Genomic DNA, 18,462 nt, shown 5'->3' on the forward strand with positions numbered 1-18,462 from the left:
CAGTGGACACAGAAACGGCTGCTTCCCTGGCAACTGGACACTTGTTGGTGTCCTCTACTGCCTCCCCTGGCAGAGTGTGGACAGTGGAGACGGAAATGGCCGCTTCCCTGGACACTTGACTCTTGGTGGTGTCCTCTACTGCCTCCTCTGGCTGCTTGTGGCCATTGTCTAGAATGTGTGGCAACTTTGAAGGCAGCATTGGAGCCGGGCTTTTATCACCCAACAGGTTCTCTCCCTGGACAATGGATGTGCCTGCAGTGATCACTGTGGTAACGGAGGACTCGGTGGCATCCTCTTTTGTCTCCTCTGTCAGTTTGTGGTCAGAGTCTCGGATACATGGCGAGCTTGGAGGCAGTGCTGCAGGGTCAGGAGGGCTTTGATCAGCTGCCATGTCCTCTTTGAGGTGAGTGGACACATCATTGTTTGTTTCACTGATAACTGGACACTTGGTGGTGTCCTCTACTGCCTCCCCTGGCAGTTTGTAGTCAACTTCAAAGACAAGTGGCAGACTTGGAGGCAGCATTGGGACAGGGCATTTAGCTGCTGATCTGTACACTCCAAAATCAACAGTAGCTGTGCCTGCAGTGGTCTCTGTAGCAACTGAGACCTCATAGGTATCCTCTACTGTCTGCTCTGATGGCATGAAGTCATCGTCCAAGACTGTTGGCAGGCATGTAGGCAGCACTGACGGAAGACTTCTAGCTGCCCATCGATTCTCTCACTTGACAGTGGCTGTGGTAGCAGTGGTCTCTGTGGCAACTGGGCACTCTGTGGCTGAAACAATAGGCTTAGAGGTTTCGAGGAAATTGAATGAATTGCCAATGAACCGCTGAGCCAGGGGTGGGAGGGAGTAATGATAGAATCTGTCCTCTTCCTCAACATTAGATATTGCCACTGGAGCAACTGAGACCTCAGTGGTGCCCTCTACTGCCTGATGTGGCTGCATGGAGTCTTCGTCAAAGAAGTGTGGCAGGTATCGATGCAGCATTGAGGAAAGATGTATATCTGTCCATAGGTCCTCTCGTATACCTGTAGATACATCTGCAGTGGCCTCTGTGGCAACTGGGCATTCAGCAGACTGGCAGGTTTCAGGGACAAAGTATGAAAATACAATGAACCGCTGTGCATCCTGAGCGCGTATGGCAAATGGAGAGGGGGGATGCAACATGGTAGGTATAGGCCTCTGATTGGTGAAAGCCAGTGGTGGGAGGGAGTCAATACAGGGAGCCATGAACTCAGTGAGAGGACAGTTGCTCACATCTCACACATTCTGCGTGAGAAAAGAAACAGACATGATGAAAGTGATCACATTCAGTACATACATACATACTGTATGAGTCAGCACTACTTACTTATACATCACATATATATATATATATATATATATATATATATATATATATATATATAGTGTCCTCTAAGATGCTCTGCACCAGTCTGTCCCAACCCTTGGTCCCCTAGCCAATGGGCCAGCTAAGTGTAAAAATACATGCCCCACACCCAGCATAACATTTGACATTTTAGCCATTTATCAGACGCTTTTATCCAGAACGACTTATAGTTAGTTAGTGCATTCAACTTAAGGTAGCTAGGTGAGACAACCACATAATCCTGATATGAGCGTCTATGATAGAACGGTTGTTTATTTTTTATGACCAGACAACCATAAGAACTGAGGACATAAATTCACTGAAACAGACAGACACGATACAACACATTTAGACAAGAACAGTTATAAGCATTGCCATGGTGTAGCCTAATACAAAAAGAAATAAGGACAAAACATTGTTAGCTTACATTCCATGGCATATGGAACATTTTGCCCTTACAATAACTTATACTTGCTTTAATTAATATTGTTAAACAGAACTCTTGTCGACTTTGTCAAAGTTGGTCTTGTTACCTCCTCAATCAGTCTTGGCATTTTCCTCGTCTTGAACCAAATCCTCTTCATCTTCTTCTCCTGATCCTTCTGGATCTGCAAAACCAGAGCCAACCTGGCTCCCAGCTCCATCACGTAGTCTGTCTAGATCGCCATTTCCTCCAACCGACACTCACCCCTCCTCTGTGTCAGCGTTGAACCCTCCATGTCTTCCTCTTAGCTAACAATAACTCTGGAAAATACACAAGGGTCTTTCTGTACCTTACTATTGAGCCTTATTCAACCCCTCATGTAGCTCTACTCCATATTGGGCCTGGTTCTCACAAACCACACTAATCACTTCCATCATATCATTGAAAACACTGTGTTTTGGGTAGAAAATGACTCTATATCCATGCAGGACCTAACTTGTACAGTTTCATCTATTTTAAAAACCAAGGAGGTAAAAATGCCAGTCTTCTCTTTGAGTGCCCTTGAGTGCACCTCAATTTAAAGAGGTCTATCAATTCAACCATTTGAAATGGATGTCCATTCAATTAAGAACATATTATTCTTATTAGAAATGAATCAGCTACAAATTAGGTAGGCGTACTTGTTTTTTTACACAACCTACTCTTTTGGTACATATTTATTGAGATAATTGATTACAACATATGTTGGTGATTAACACAGAAAGAGGTTTTTTTTCTGTCATCAATAGAATGCATTAGCCATTAGGCTGGCTCACTACAATTGTAACATGACATCTCAGGTGTCAGGATGAATCATTTTCTCACAAAAAGAGGACTCAAGCAAACTATCTCTCTTCAACAGTTTCACTAGTCATGTTAGGTCTACTTAAAATGTCACATTCATACACAAGTAATTTGAAAATAAGTTATACTACTGAAACACATTCACAATAAGTTATATTACAACCTACCTCTGAAGTAAGCAGTGTGTTCTCTCACTAATGAAATAGGACATTAATAATTTGTCAGTGGTTAGTTGAATCAGTCTCTTTGCACTGTTCAGTTTGTCTGTGCAACAGGTAACCTTCCAGAATCGGAATCTTGTGATGTCACAATGGAGTCCCCATTGCCATGGTTACCCACAGCAGCTTTCATGTGTTATCAAATGCTGGCACAATTTAGTTTATTTATTTTAGATTTTTTGTACCTATGCAGCACAGTCATACCTAATATATACAATGAATCCATATAACCTAATTTTTTATTAAAATAAAATGTTGTAACTCATGTAAAATGGTTGACCATTCAAACGACATGTGTTTTGCCTAATTAAAAGTCTATATGTTTTAGATATCATAAATAGCAGCCAGGCTTACTTAGGTTGTTTGTTCGATCTCAGCCTACCACTAATGCCAATATTTTTCATCATCATCATCATCATCATCAATGAAATACATAGGCTACCTTACTACAGTAAAACAAGTCTTCCATAGTCTATGTCACCTCAGTAACAAAGTTCAAAAAAATAAATGAGGGTTCAAGAAAACATCTCTCTTCAATGGCCTCAGCTATTAGCCATATGATCAACAAGGTCAACTGCAGCACTAAAATCAAGAAGCAGCTCATCCACAAGTTTATCTTGGTCAAGTGATCTGAGCCATTGATCGATTAAATCAACGAGAGCTGTTGCAGTCGAGTGATCCTTACGGTATCTTTACGGTACGCATGCTCATAGAGGGATAAAATTAGCTGGATGTGTAATTATATAGGCCCAAAAAATGTAATTGAAGAGTAGGTGTCATTGATGTTTAGCATTTAAGTTTAATAAATAATTAAATAAAGAAATCAATATCAGCTGACTATAGAAAAGTATTGTTTAAAATTATGTTTGAACATTTTCTTATCCGTGTCTTTCCAGTTGATATAACCAAACAGACAACCTTTGTTGCTCAAGAGCGTCACACATTCCTCCATTCATTCTCTATCATATTCCCCTCCATCAAATTCCTCTATCATATTCCCTCCATCATATTCTCTCTATTATATTTCTCTCCATCATATTCCACTCCATCATAATACTCGCTATCATATTCCCTCTATCATATTCCTCTTTATTTTTACAGGGAATCCCAATTGAGACCAGTGTCTCTTTTTCAATGGTGCCCTGTGTTATATCAATTAACAATCCAAACAGCTTAAACAGATAAAATTACATACAGAGTAGAAAATATATAGAGCAAAATTATTAGACTTGAACACATACATTTCACAATGAACAGGTCTTGTATTTAACCAGTTGAGCTGACAACCATTTTGCACTGTTTCACTAGGGCTTTAGTCATCAATCTAGCAAGAGGGAAATATTTTATTAATGTAGTGGTGTCCCTCCCCCCAGGAAGCTACGACCTTTAGCTTTCACCTGGAATTGTTCATTTATGTCTGAGAAAAAAAACACTTTCCAAACCATATGATCTAGTACACAAGAAAAGTATAATACAAACTTCTTTACTACTTTGCCAAACATTTCATGACATTAGTGAGAGTCAAAATCTGTAAAAATTTGTGAATGTCTAAATTAACATTTGGGCAATTTGACCAGTGTACATCACTCCTATAGACAATGAGAGGTGGGCTATGTAAAGGTCTCGATTTTGTCGTTCTGAACAAATGTTTGACTTCCACACAAAATTACTTCTTGACTTATTTTAGGTTTAAGGAAGTGTGTAGGTTTAAACTATTGCTTTAAAGGGAAGAGAGGGGGAGGAGGAGAGAGAGAGCGCGAGAGATGGGGGGAGTGGGAGAAAGAGGGAAGGAGGGGGAGGAGGGGGAGGAGGGGGAGGAGGGGGAGAAGGTGGAGGGCAGCTGTGTCCGACACACCATACTTACACCTGCAACAGGTAGGCCAGGGGGCGGGACCTGTAGGTGAGACTCATAACATGATAAGGGGGGCAGGTGAAGAAGGGGTGTTGCTGGAGTCAAGGAAGGGAGGGTGTTCCTACGAGCCCCCTGCCAGCGAGACGGGGAGCAGGGAGGAAGTCTGTCCATGGAGCATTTCTGGGTCATTGGGTCGCCTCCAATGAGATTAGATCACCCTCTACAATGTAAAGCAGTTTGAGTACTGGGGGGTTCTCTGTATAAATCCAAGGTGAAACCTCCAGGGACTAGCCTTCTCTCAGCGGAGAGTCTGCTCTGGGCTGCCTGCGAAAGGTGCTCCTCTGTGGGAAAGAGGAGAGAACAAGAGGCCCCAGAAGAGATCTCCTTATGGTAGTGATGGACAGATCAACTCTCCTTGTTATCTTCCACCTCTTCCTCTTCCTCTTGCTCGGCCTTCTCCCTCCTTTCCTTCTTACAGTCTTACAGTCCTTCTTACTGTCATTTTCTCCCTTTCCTCCTTCCTCTCCTCCCTCTTTCTCTTCCTCTACCTTCCTCTCCCTCCTTCCCTCTTGGTAAACCTTGTTTAGTCGAGCCAGATTGTGGATAGCTAGCCATGGTTTAGACCACTGTCGCTGTCTGGGTGGGGGGATACAGGACTGGTCCACTGGACTCAGCTCACATGGGGAGAACCTGCTGCTGCTGCCACTCCCCCTCTTACCTGGGATGAGATCATGTTTGGAGGAAACCTGGCACCATCCCTACGGTGAAGCATGGTGGTGGCAGCATCATGCTCCGGGGAGGATTTTCAGGGACAGGGACTGGGAACACGCCCCATTCACATCGACGGGGCTGTAGTGGAGCAGGTCGAGAGTTTCAAGTTCCTTGGTGTCCACATCACCAACAAACTATCATGGTTCAAACACACCAAGACAGTCGTGAAGAGGGCACGACAACGCCTTTTCCACCTCAGGAGACTGAAAAGATTTGGCATTGGTCCCAAGATCCTCAAAAAGTTCTACAGCTGCACCATCGAGAGCTTCCTGACCAGTTGCATCACCGCCTGGTATGGCAACTGCTCGGCATCCGACCGTAAGGCGCTACAGAGGGTAGTGCGTACGGCCCAGTACATCACTGGAGCCAAGCTTCCTGCCATCCAGGACCTATATACTTGGAGGTGTAAGAGGGAGGCCCAAAAAATTGACAAAGACTCCAGTCACCCAAGTCATAGACTGTTCAGCAAGCGGTACCAGAGTGCCAAGTCTAGGTCCAAAAGGCTCCTTAACAGCTTCTATCCCCAATTCATAAGACTGCTGAACAATTAATCAAATGGCCACCCGGACTATTTACATTGACACCTCCCCCCTTTGTTTTTACACTGGTAATAGGAATCTGGATCGGTTTCCTTTTCTTTTTACCTTGCTTTTGTTATTATTATTATTTTTTAAAGTTTTCTTTTTACATTTCGTAAAATGTTATAATTACAAAAACTTTTCATTTTAATTTCAATTTAGTAACATACTGTATCATTCAAATAAATATTATTATTTGTCTAATCATATTTTGCCAGCTAACTGGGTGGCAGGCTGCAATCAGTAGCTGTAATTAAGTACAGCAGCCACCAACCATCTAACGTTAATGCCTCGGATAATGAGGTTAGAAGAACAGCTGAATGGTCGGTAGCTAGCTGGCTCAATTACAGGTACTCTTAAGCGTGAAATAACATTGGAAACAACTAACCACAGTTGCTAAAAGTTACCAGTAGCTACCCACTAGCTAGCTAGCTTTGTTGGTCCAAGTGGTGGGTTAGCTAGCACTCGTGCTTCGCCGGGGTCCACCGAATAGAATACTTACCTACAATAATTACCTACAATAACCTACAATAAACTACCTAAGTAAACTACCTATAATACCTGACTACAATACCTACATACAATCTAAATACATGGTTTAAGCTTTACTCAACAACATATAAGAAGCCAGCTTATCTCCTGCTAGAGAAAACACAACCTCTCCCGACAACCTCGAGGCAAGAGACCTTTCTCTCTTTCTCGTCATCTTTCAACTTCTTATTCAGTTCCTTATTTTTCTCTTTTTCCTCCATCTTTAAAAATGTGACTTTCTGCTTGAGGTTCATGGCCAGAAAGCCCACTCTTCCCAGGATGGTCTCTGCTCTCTCTGATGAAACCGTCCCATTGGAGCTCTTGGAATGGGCACGGTCCGCCTCACTCTTCAAACCCTCCCTCGGGCTCACCTCCTCCTTGACGCTCCTCTCTTCACTCTCAATGTCAATGCCTGTCCAATAATCCTAACAGGAAGACATTGACTCTAGATGTAATATTGTTCCAATGTGGCACATTCAATACACATTTGAGTGATCAACATACATTGATGGCCTCATGGGGCACACAATTTAGAGGACAGTAATTGAGGTAACTTGTTTATTTGTATCCCAAACCGATTTTGTAATAGCCATAGATGTTCTTCCTGGGTCCACACCAAACGTAATACAAATGTTAACCCTAGTAAGGGGTGATGTTTTATACTATGAGCATAGATTAGCAGGGTTGGGGTCAATTCAATTTCAATTCCAGTCAATTCAGGAAGTACTTAATTCAATGCTTTGAATTGAAATGGAACAGACCCCCAACCCTGTAGAGTAGAAGTGTAAAATAGGACACCTACCTTTGCCTTTTTCAGCGTCCAGGGCCTGGGTTCCTCATCCTCTGACCTGCATATGGAGGCTCTCACTCTAACAGGCGTCTTAGTGGCCATGCAGAGCAGAGGGGTTGCCAGAGTTAAGTTAGCATCTGGGACCAGCTGGTGAGCATGAGGGCAGCGATCCACCTCTTCACTAGTGCCCTTCCCTTTCTGCTCTGGCTGCTTGTGGTCCTTGTCATGGATGCATGCCAGGCTTGGAGGAAGTGCTAGGACAGGGCTTTTATCACTCATCAGTTCCTCTCTCTTGACAGTGGATGCAACTGCACTTGCCTCTGTGTTAACTGAGCACTATGTGGTGTCCTCAACTGTCTCCTCTGGCTGCTTGTGGTCATTGTTGTTGTGAATGCATTGCAGACCTGGAGGAGAAGAAACGGCCGCTTTCCTGGACACTTGACTCTTGGTGGTGTCCTCTACTGCCTCCTCTGGCTGCTTGTGGCCATTGTCTAGAATGTGTGGCAACTTTGAAGGCAGCATTGGAGCCGGGCTTTTATCACCCAACAGGTTCTCTCCCTGGACAATGGATGTGCCTGCAGTGATCGCTGTGGTAACGGAGGACTCGGTGGCATCCTCTTTTGTCTCCTCTGTCAGTTTGTGGTCAGAGTCTCGGATACATGGCGAGCTTGGAGGCAGTGCTGCAGGGTCAGGAGGGCTTTGATCAGCTGCCATGTCCTCTTTGAGGTGAGTGGACACATCATTGTTTGTTTCACTGATAACTGGACACTTGGTGGTGTCCTCTACTGCCTCCCCTGGCAGTTTGTAGTCAACTTCAAAGACAAGTGGCAGACTTGGAGGCAGCATTGGGACAGGGCATTTAGCTGCTGATCTGTACACTCCAAAATCAACAGTAGCTGTGCCTGCAGTGGTCTCTGTAGCAACTGAGACCTCATAGGTATCCTCTACTGTCTGCTCTGATGGCATGAAGTCATCGTCAAAGACTGTTGGCAGGCATGTAGGCAGCACTGAAGGAAGACTTCTAGCTGCCCATCGATTCTCTCCCTTGACAGTGGCTGTGGTAGCAGTGGTCTCTGTGGCAACTGGGCACTCTGTGGCTGAAACAGCAGGATTAGAGGTTTCGAGGAAATTGAATGAATTGCCAATGAACCGCTGAGCCAGGGGTGGGAGGGAGTAATGATAGAATCTGTCCTCTTCCTCAACATTAGATATTGCCACTGGAGCAACTGAGACCTCAGTGGTGCCCTCTACTGCCTGATGTGGCTGCATGGAGTCTTCGTCAAAGAAGTGTGGCAGGTATCGATGCAGCATTGAGGAAAGATGTATATCTGTCCATAGGTCCTCTCGTATACCTGTAGATACATCTGCAGTGGCCTATGTGGCAACTGGGCATTCAGCAGACTGGCAGGTTTCAGGGACAAAGTATGAAAATACAATGAACCGCTGTGCATCCTGAGCGTGTATGGCAAATGGAGAGGGGGGATGCAACATGGTAGGTATAGGCCTCTGATTGGTGAAAGCCAGTGGTGGGAGGGAGTCAATACAGGGAGCCATGAACTCAGTGAGAGGACAGTTGCTCACATCTCACACATTCTGCGTGAGAAAAGAAACAGACATGATGAAAGTGATCACATTCAGTACATACATACATACTGTATGAGTCAGCACTACTTACTTATACATCATATATATATATATATATATATATATATATATATATAGTGTCCTCTAAGATGCTCTGCACCAGTCTGTCCCAACCCTTTGTCCCCTAGCCAATGGGCCAGCTAAGTGTAAAAATACATGCCCCACACCCAGCATAACATTTGACATTTTAGCCGTTTATCAGACGCTTTTATCCAGAACGACTTATAGTTAGTTAGTGCATTCAACTTAAGGTAGTGTCATGAGGTGAGGTGTAAGTGGTGTGGAATTCAGGCGCAGGACACCGAGGCTCAGTCCAACAGAGTTTACTTAGAAATCCAAAAGGAAACGGTAAACAAACTTCCTCAAAAAATAATCAGAGGCGAGCATTTACGCACCATGCGTAAAACACAAAAACAACAAACAAGAAACAAAACACGCAGCACAACGACAGGCGAACAACAACACACAATCTAAACTCTACAAAACAGGGAACTTATAGGACACGCAATCAGCACACAAACAGACACAGGTGTACAGAACAGACCAAAGCAATCACACATGAAACATCCAACGGTGGCAGCTAGTACTCCGGGGACGGCGAACGCCGATGCCTGCCCGAACCAGGAGGAGGAGCAGTCTCGGCTGAAACCGTGACAGTACCCCCCCCTTGACGCGCGGCTCCAGCCGTTCGCCGACCCCGGCCTCGGGGACGGCCAGGAGGACGCGGACCCGGGCGCGTGGGATGCCCATGGTGAAACTCAGTCAGGAGGGATGGATCGAGTATGTCCCTCCTGGGCACCCAGCACCGTTCCTCCGGACCGTACCCCTCCCACTCCACGAGATACTGGAGACCACTCATCCGGCGCCTTGAGTCCAAGATGGTCCGGACCCTGTACGCCGGGGCCCCCTCGATGTCCAAAGGGGGCGGAGGGGTCTCTCCTATCTCTTCCTCTTGGAGTGGGCCAGCTACCACCGGCCTGAGAAGAGACACATGGAACGAGGGGTTAATATTTTTATACTCTATAGGCAGTTGTAACCTGTAACACACCTCGTTCAATGTTCTCAGGACTTTGAAGGGCCCCACAAACCGCCGACCCAGCTTCCGGCAGGGCAGGCGGAGGGGCATGTTTCGAGTCGAGAGCCAGACTCGATCTCCCGGTGCGTACACCGGTCCCTCACTGCGGTGGCGGTCGGCGCTCGCCTTTTGTTGACGTATGGCACGCTGCAGATGGACATGGGCAGCGTCCCACGTCTCCTCCGAGCGCCGAATCCAATCGTCCACCGCAGGGGCCTCGATCTGGCTCTCGTGCCACGGTGCCAGGACCGGATGATAACCTAGAACACATTGGAAAGGTGTTAAATTGGTGGAGGAGTGGCGGAGAGAGTTCTGGGCTATCTCTGCCCAGGGAAGGAACCTAGACCACTCCTCCGGCTGGTCCCGGCAATAGGATCTCAAAAACCTACCCACATCCTGGTTGACACGTTCCACCTGCCCATTGCTCTCTGGGTGGTACCCCGAGGTAAGGCTTACCGAGACCCCCAACCGTTCCATAAACGCCCCCCAGACTCTGGAGGTGAACTGGGGACCTCGGTCAGACACAATATCCTCGGGGACCCCATAGTGCCGGAACACATGGGTGAATAGGGCCTCAGCGGTTTGTAGGGCAGAAGGGAGACCCGGCATAGGAAGGAGACGACAGGCTTTAGAAAACCGATCCACAACGACCAAAATGGTGGTATTCCCCTGGGAGGGGGGAAGATCGGTTACGAAATCCACCGATAGGTGGGACCATGGTCGTTGTGGAACGGGCAGGGGATGTAGCTTACCCCTGGGCAAATGTCTAGGCGCCTTACACTGGGCACATACCGAGCAGGAGGAGACATAAACCCTCACATCCCTAGCTAACGTGGGCCACCAGTATTTCATGCTAAGACAGTGCACTGTCCGGCCAATACCCGGATGTCCAGAGGAGGGTGATGTATGAGCCCAATAAATAAGTCGATCACGAACCTCGCGCGGGACGTACGTCCGCCCCACAGGACACTCGGGGGGAGTAGGGTCGGTACGTAGTGCCCGCTCGATTTCCGCATCGACCTCCCATACCACCGGAGCCACCAAACAAGACTCCGGCAATATGGAAATAGGCTCGTTGGACCTCTCCTCTGAGTCATACCGCCGGGACAGAGCGTCTGCCTTACCATTCTGGGACCCTGGGATGTATGTGATCTTAAAAACAAAACGGGTTAGGAACATGTTCCACCTTGCCTGACGAGGGTTCAATCTCCTAGCTGCCCGGATGTACTCCAGGTTACGGTGATCTGTCAAAATGAGGAAAGGGTGTTGAGCCCCCTCAAGCCAATGCCTCCACACCTTTAGGGCCTGGACTACGGCTAACAGCTCCCTATCCCCAACATCATAATTGCGCTCCGCCGAGCTGAGCTTCTTCGAGTAGAACGCACAGGGGCGGAGCTTAGGTGGCGTGCCGGACCGTTGTGAAAGAACTGCCCCAATACCGGTCTCGGACGCGTCCACCTCAACTTGGAAGGGTAAAGAGGGATCCGGATGTGCCAGCACCGGAGCCGAGGTGAACAGGTCTTTCAGTTTGACAAATGCCCTGTCCGCCTCAGCCGACCAATGCAGATGAACCGGACCCCCCTTTAGCAGAGATGTAATGGGAGCTGCAACCTGTCCAAAACCCCGAATAAACCTCCGGTAGTAATTAGCAAAACCCAAGAACCGCTGCACCTCTTTTACAGTAGTTGGGGTTTGCCAATTACGCACGGCCGATACCCGGTCTACCTCTATCTCCACACCAGATGCGGACAACCGATAACCCAAAAAGGAGACGGACTCCTGGAAGAACAGGCATTTCTCTGCCTTGACATACAAGTCATGCTCCAGCAGTCTTCTCAACACTCGGCGCACCTGGGCTACATGCTCGGCTCGGGTGGAAGAGTACACCAGGATGTCGTCGATGTACACTACCACCCCCTGCCCATGCATGTCCCGGAAAATCTCGTCAACAAAGGATTGGAAGACTGAAGGAGCATTCATTAACCCGTATGGCATGACGAGATACTCGTAATGACCCGAGGTGGTGCTAAATGCTGTCTTCCATTCATCCCCCTCCCTAATGCGCACCAGATTGTACGCGCTCCTAAGATCCAACTTTGTGAAGAACCGCGCTCCGCGTAATGACTCCGTCATCGTCGCAATCAGAGGAAGTGGGTAACTGTATTTCACTGTGATCTGATTGAGACTACGGTAATCAATACACGGGCGCAATCCCCCGTCCTTCTTCTTCACAAAGAAGAAACTCGAGGAGACCGGGGAAGTAGAGGGTCGTATGTATCCCTGTGCCAAGGACTCGGCTATGTAAGTTTCCATAGCCGCTGTCTCCTCTTGAGACAGGGGATACACATGACTCCGGGGAAAAGCTGCTCCTGTCTGGAGATTTATCGCACAGTCCCCCTGTCTATGAGGAGGTAGCCGTGCTGCCCTTGATTTGCTAAACATGAGTGCTAAATCCTCATACTCAGGGGGAATGCGCAGTGCGGGCACTTGGTTCGGACTCTCTACCGAGGTCGCCCCTACGGAAACACCTAGACATCTCCCTACACACTGGGCAGACCACTCCATAAGAGCCCTCTGTTACCACGCTATGGTAGGATCATGGGTACTTAACCAGGGAAGGCCCAACACCACTGGGTACGCAGGAGAGTCAATCAGATAAAACTGAATACTCTCCTCATGACCCCCCTGCGTCGTCATTGTTAGCGGTGCTGTGACATCCCTGATCAGACCCGACCCCAACGGCCGGCTGTCTAATGTGTGGACAGGGAATGGAGTTTCTACCGGCCGAAGGGGAATTCCTAACCTATACCAAAATGTTCGATCAATAAAGTTCCCAGCTGCGCCTGAATCGACTAGCGCCTTATGCTGGGAATGAGGTGCCACCTGTGGAAATCTCACAGGAATACTCATGTGACCAACAGAAAGCTCTGGGTAAGTGGGGCGCATACTCACCTGAAATGACTCCCCAGTGCGTGGCCTGTTGTCACCTCTCCCAAGAGACCCTCCCCTGCACCTGGCCGCGGTGTGCCCTCCACGACCGCAGGTGGTGCAGGGGATGGCTCCCCTCGGGTTCCCTCTTCTCCTCTCTCTAGCGCCAGCACCCCCGAGCTCCATAGGAATCGGCTCGGAGGTGCTGGAGGGCGAAATGGACGACCCCCACTCAGGACGTCCGCGGGTAGCCAGCAGGGTGTCTAGATGGATGGAAATGTCCACCAACTGGTCGAATGACAAGTTGGTGTCCCTGCAGGCCAGCTCACGACGAACGTCTTCTTGTAGGGTGCACCTGTAGTGGTCGATGAGGGCCCTCTCATTCCACCCCGCATCCGCTGCTAGTGTCCGAAACTCCAGTGCGAAGTCCTGGGCGCTCCTCTTCCCCTATCGGAGGTGGAACAGACGCTCTCCCGCCGCTCTACCCTCCGGTGGATGATCAAAGACAGTCCTGAAGCGGCGGGAGAACTCCGCGTAGGTGATGGTTGCGGCGTCTATTCCCCTCCATTCGGCGTTGGCCCATTCCAACGCCTTGCCGGATAAACAGGAGATGAGGGCGGAGACGCTCTCGTATCCCGAGGGCGCCGGGTGTATAGTAGCCAGGTACAGTTCCACCTGCAGCAGAAATCCCTGACACCCGGCTGCAGAACCGTCATATGCCCTCGGGAGCGAGAGTCGAATAGCACTGGGTTCCGGTGTTGAGAGAGGAGGACTGGCCGTTGGTGATGGGATGGTGTGCGAAGGCGTGGGCTCCTCCCTAGTCATCAAACGGCTCAGCATGTTGGACACCTCATTCATGGCGGACCCAAGTCGCTGGATCATGATGTCTTGGTCGCTGATCCTCTCCTCCAACGACCTGGGTGCCGCCACTGCTCCTGCTGACTCCATCATGGTGTGTTGTTCTGTCATGAGGTGAGGTGTAAGTGGTGTGGAAGTCAGGCGCAGGACACCGAGGCTCAGTCCAACAGAGTTTACTTAGAAATCCAAAAGGAAACGGTAAACAAACTTCCTCAAAAAATAATCAGAGGCGAGCATTTACGCACCATGCGTAAAACACAAAAACAACAAACAAGAAACAAAACACGCAGCACAACGACAGGCGAACAACAACACACAATCTAAACTCTACAAAACAGGGAACTTATAGGACACGCAATCAGCACACAAACAGACACAGGTGTACAGAACAGACCAAAGCAATCACACATGAAACATCCAACGGTGGCAGCTAGTACTCCGGGGACGGCGAACGCCGATGCCTGCCCGAACCAGGAGGAGGAGCAGTCTCGGCCGAAACCGTGACAGGTAGCTAGGTGAGACAACCACATAATCCTGATATGAGCGTCTATGATAGAACGGTTGTTTATTTTTTATGACCAGACAACCATAAGAACTGAGGACATAAATTCACTGAAACAGACAGACACGATACAACACATTTAGACAAGAACAGTTATAAGCATTGCCATGGTGTAGCCTAATACAAAAAGAAATAAGGACAAAACATTGTTAGCTTACATTCCATGGCATATGGAACATTTTGCCCTTACAATAACTTATATTTGCTTTAATTTAATATTGTTAAACAGAACTCTTGTCGACTTTGTCAAAGTTGGTCTTGTTACCTCCTCAATCAGTCTTGGCATTTTCCTCGTCTTGAACCAAATCCTCTTCATCTTCTTCTCCTGATCCTTCTGATTCTGCAAAACCAGAGCCAACCTGGCTCCCAGCTCCATCACGTAGTCTGTCTAGATCGCCCTTTCCTCCAACCGACACTCACCCCTCCTCTGTGTCAGCGTTGAACCCTCCATGTCTTCCTCTTAGCTAACAATAACTCTGGAAAATACACAACGTTGTAGTAAGTGGGTGTTGCTAACCAAATAATAATGCATCTCTTTACAATGTGCACACGTTTTCTTCCCAGCTACTTACAATTAATCAAGTGAGAATCCTGATCCAGATATGTTTAGGCAATAGGCCTATCTGAATTACTAGTAAAAAGTTGGCTACTGGAAAAGCGACCAAGTTCAAATGAATCGATTTTGGCTGTTCTTATCATTTCGTGAACAATATCCTTCATGACATCATCATTGTGATGCAAGGCGTTGCCATGGCAGATGAAAAAGCACAACACAGACTTTAAAAAGCAAACTTCAGGGTCTTTCTGTACCTTACTATTGAGCCTTATTCAACCCCTCATGTAGCTCTACTCCATATTGGGCCTGGTTCTCACAAACCACACTAATCACTTCCATCATATCATTGAAAACACTGTGTTTTGGGTAGAAAATGACTCTATATCCATGCAGGACCTAACTTGTACAGTTTCATCTATTTTAAAAACCAAGGAGGTAAAAATGCCAGTCTTCTCTTTGAGTGCCCTTGAGTGCACCTCAATTTAAAGAGGTCTATCAATTCAACCATTTGAAATGGATGTCCATTCAATTAAGAACATATTATTCTTATTAGAAATGAATCAGCTACAAATTAGGTAGGCGTACTTGTTTTTTTACACAACCTACTCTTTTGGTACATATTTATTGAGATAATTTATTACAACATATGTTGGTGATTAACACAGAGAGAGGTTTTTTTTCTATCATCAATAGAATGCATTAGCCATTAGGCTGGCTCACTACAATTGTAACATCACATTTACATTTTAGATTTTAGTCATTTAGCAGACGCTCTTATCCAGAGCGACTTAAAGGAGCAATTAGGGTTAAGTGCCTTGCTCAAGGGCACATTTACCCCATTTAGCAGACGCTCTTATCCAGAGTGACTTACAAATTGGTGCATTCACCCTATAGCTAGTGGGATAACCACTTTACAATTTTATTTTTTCTTTTTTTTTTCTCTTTTTTTTTTATTTTTTTATTTTTTGGGGGGGGTGGGTTGGGGTACGGGGGGTAGAAGGATTACATTATCCTATCCCAGGTATTCCTTAAAGAGGTGGGGTTTCAAATGTCTCCGGAAGGTGGTGAGTGACTCCGCTGTCCTGGCGTCGTGAGGGAGCTTGTTCCACCATTGGGGTGCCAGAGCAGCGAACAGTTTTGACTGGGCTGAGCGGGAGCTATGCTTCCGCAGAGGAAGGGGAGCCAGCAGGCCAGAGGTGGATGAACGCAATGCCCTCGTTTGGGTGTAGGGACTGATCAGAGCCTGAAGGTACGGCGGTGCCGTTCCCCTCACTGCTCCATAAGCAAGCACCATGGTCTTGTAACGGATGCGAGCTTCAACTGGAAGCCAGTGGAGTGTGCGGAGGAGGGGGGTGACGTGAGAGAACTTGGGAAGGTTGAACACCAGACGGGCGGCGGCATTCTGGATGAGTTGTAGGGGTTTAATAGCACAGGCAGGGAGCCCAGCCAACAGCGAGTTGCAGTAATCCAGACGGGAGATGACAAGTGCCTGGATTAGGACCTGTGCCGCTTCCTGTGTAAGGCAGGGTCGTACTCTCCGAATGTTGTAGAGCGTGGATCTGCAGGATCGGGTCACCGCCTTGATGTTAGCGGAGAACGACAGGGTGTTGTCCAGGGTCACGCCAAGGCTCTTCGCACTCTGGGAGGAGGACACAACGGAGTTGTCAATCGTGATGGCGAGGTCATGGAACGGGCAGTCCTTCCCCGGGAGGAAGAGCAGCTCCGTCTTGCCAGGGTTCAGCTTGAGGTGGTGATCCGACATCCATACTGATATGTCTGCCAGACATGCAGAGATGCGATTCGCCACCTGGTTATCAGAAGGGGGAAAGGAGAAGATTAGTTGTGTATCGTCAGCGTAGCAATGATAGGAGAGGCCATGTGAGGATATGACAGAGCCAAGTGACTTGGTGTATAGGGAGAATAGGAGAGGGCCTAGAACTGAGCCCTGGGGGACACCAGTGGTGAGAGCACGTGGTGCGGAGACAGCTTCTCGCCACGCCACTTGGTAGGAGCGACCGGTCAGGTAGGACGCAATCCAGGAGTGAGCCGCGCCGGAGATGCCCAGCTCGGAGAGGGTGGAGAGGAGGATCTGATGGTTCACAGTATCAAAGGCAGCAGACAGGTCTAGAAGGACAAGAGCAGAGGAGAGAGAGTTAGCTTTAGCAGTGCGGAGAGCCTCCGTGACACAGAGAAGAGCAGTCTCAGTTGAATGACCAGTCCTGAAACCTGACTGGTTTGGATCAAGAAGGTCATTCTGAGAGAGATAGCAAGAGAGTTGGCTAAAGACGGCATGCTCAATAGTTTTGGAAAGAAAAGAAAGAAGGGATACTGGTCTGTAGTTGTTGACGTCAGTGGGATCGAGTGTTGGTTTTTTGAGAAGGGGTGCAACTCTCGCTCTCTTGAAGACGGAAGGGACATAGCCAGCGGTCAAGGATGAGTTGATCAGCGAGGTGAGGTAGGGGAGAAGGTCACCGGAGATGGTCTGGAGAAGAGAGGAGGGGATGGGGTCAAGCGGGCAGGTTGTTGGGCGGCCTGCAGTCACAAGTCGCAGGATTTTATCTGGAGAGAGAGGGGAGAAAGAAGTCAAAGCATAGGGTAGGGCAGTGTGAGTAGGACCAGCAGTGTCATTAGACTTAACAAACGAGGATCGGATGTCGTCAACCTTCTTTTCAAAGTGGTTGACGAAGTCATCCACCGAGAGAGAGGAGGGGGGGAGGGGGGGGGGATTCAGCAGGGAGGAGAATGTGGCAAAGAGCTTCCTAGGGTTAGAGGCAGATGCTTGGAATTTAGAGTGGTAGAAAGTGCCTTAGCAGCAGAAACAGATGAAGAAAATGTAGAGAGGAGGGAGTGAAAAGATGCCAGGTCGGCAGGGAGTTTAGTTTTCTTCCATTTCCGCTCCGCTGCCCGGAGCTCTGTTCTGTGAGCTCGCAATGAGTCATCAAGCCACGGAGCTGGAGGGGAGGACCGAGCCGGCCGGGAGGATAGGGGACACAGAGAGTCAAAGGATGCAGAAAGGGAGGAGAGGAGGGTTGAGGAGGCAGAATCAGGAGATTGGAGGGAGAAGGATTGAGCAGAGGGAAGTGATGATAGGATGGAAGAGGAGAGAGTAGTGGGAGAGAGAGAGCGAAGGTTGCGGCGGCGCATTACCATCTGTGTAGGGGCAGAGTGAGTAGTGTTGGAGGAGAGCGAGAGAGAAAAGGACACAAAGTAGTGGTCGGAGACATGGAGGGGAGTTGCAGTGAGATTAGTAGAAGAGCAGCATCTAGTAAAGATGAGGTCAAGCGTATTGCCTGCCTTGTGAGTAGGGAGGGACGGTGAGAGGGTGAGGTCAAAAGAGGAGAGGAGTGGAAAGAAGGAGGCAGAGAGAAATGAGTCAAATGTAGACGTAGGGAGGTTGAAATCCCCCAAAACTGTGAGGGGTGAGCCATCCTCAGGAAAGGAGCTTATCAAGGCGTCAAGCTC

Source organism: Coregonus lavaretus (assembly GCF_964263955.1).
Source record: "Coregonus lavaretus genome assembly, chromosome: 35".
Classification (NCBI taxonomy): domain Eukaryota; kingdom Metazoa; phylum Chordata; class Actinopteri; order Salmoniformes; family Salmonidae; genus Coregonus; species Coregonus lavaretus.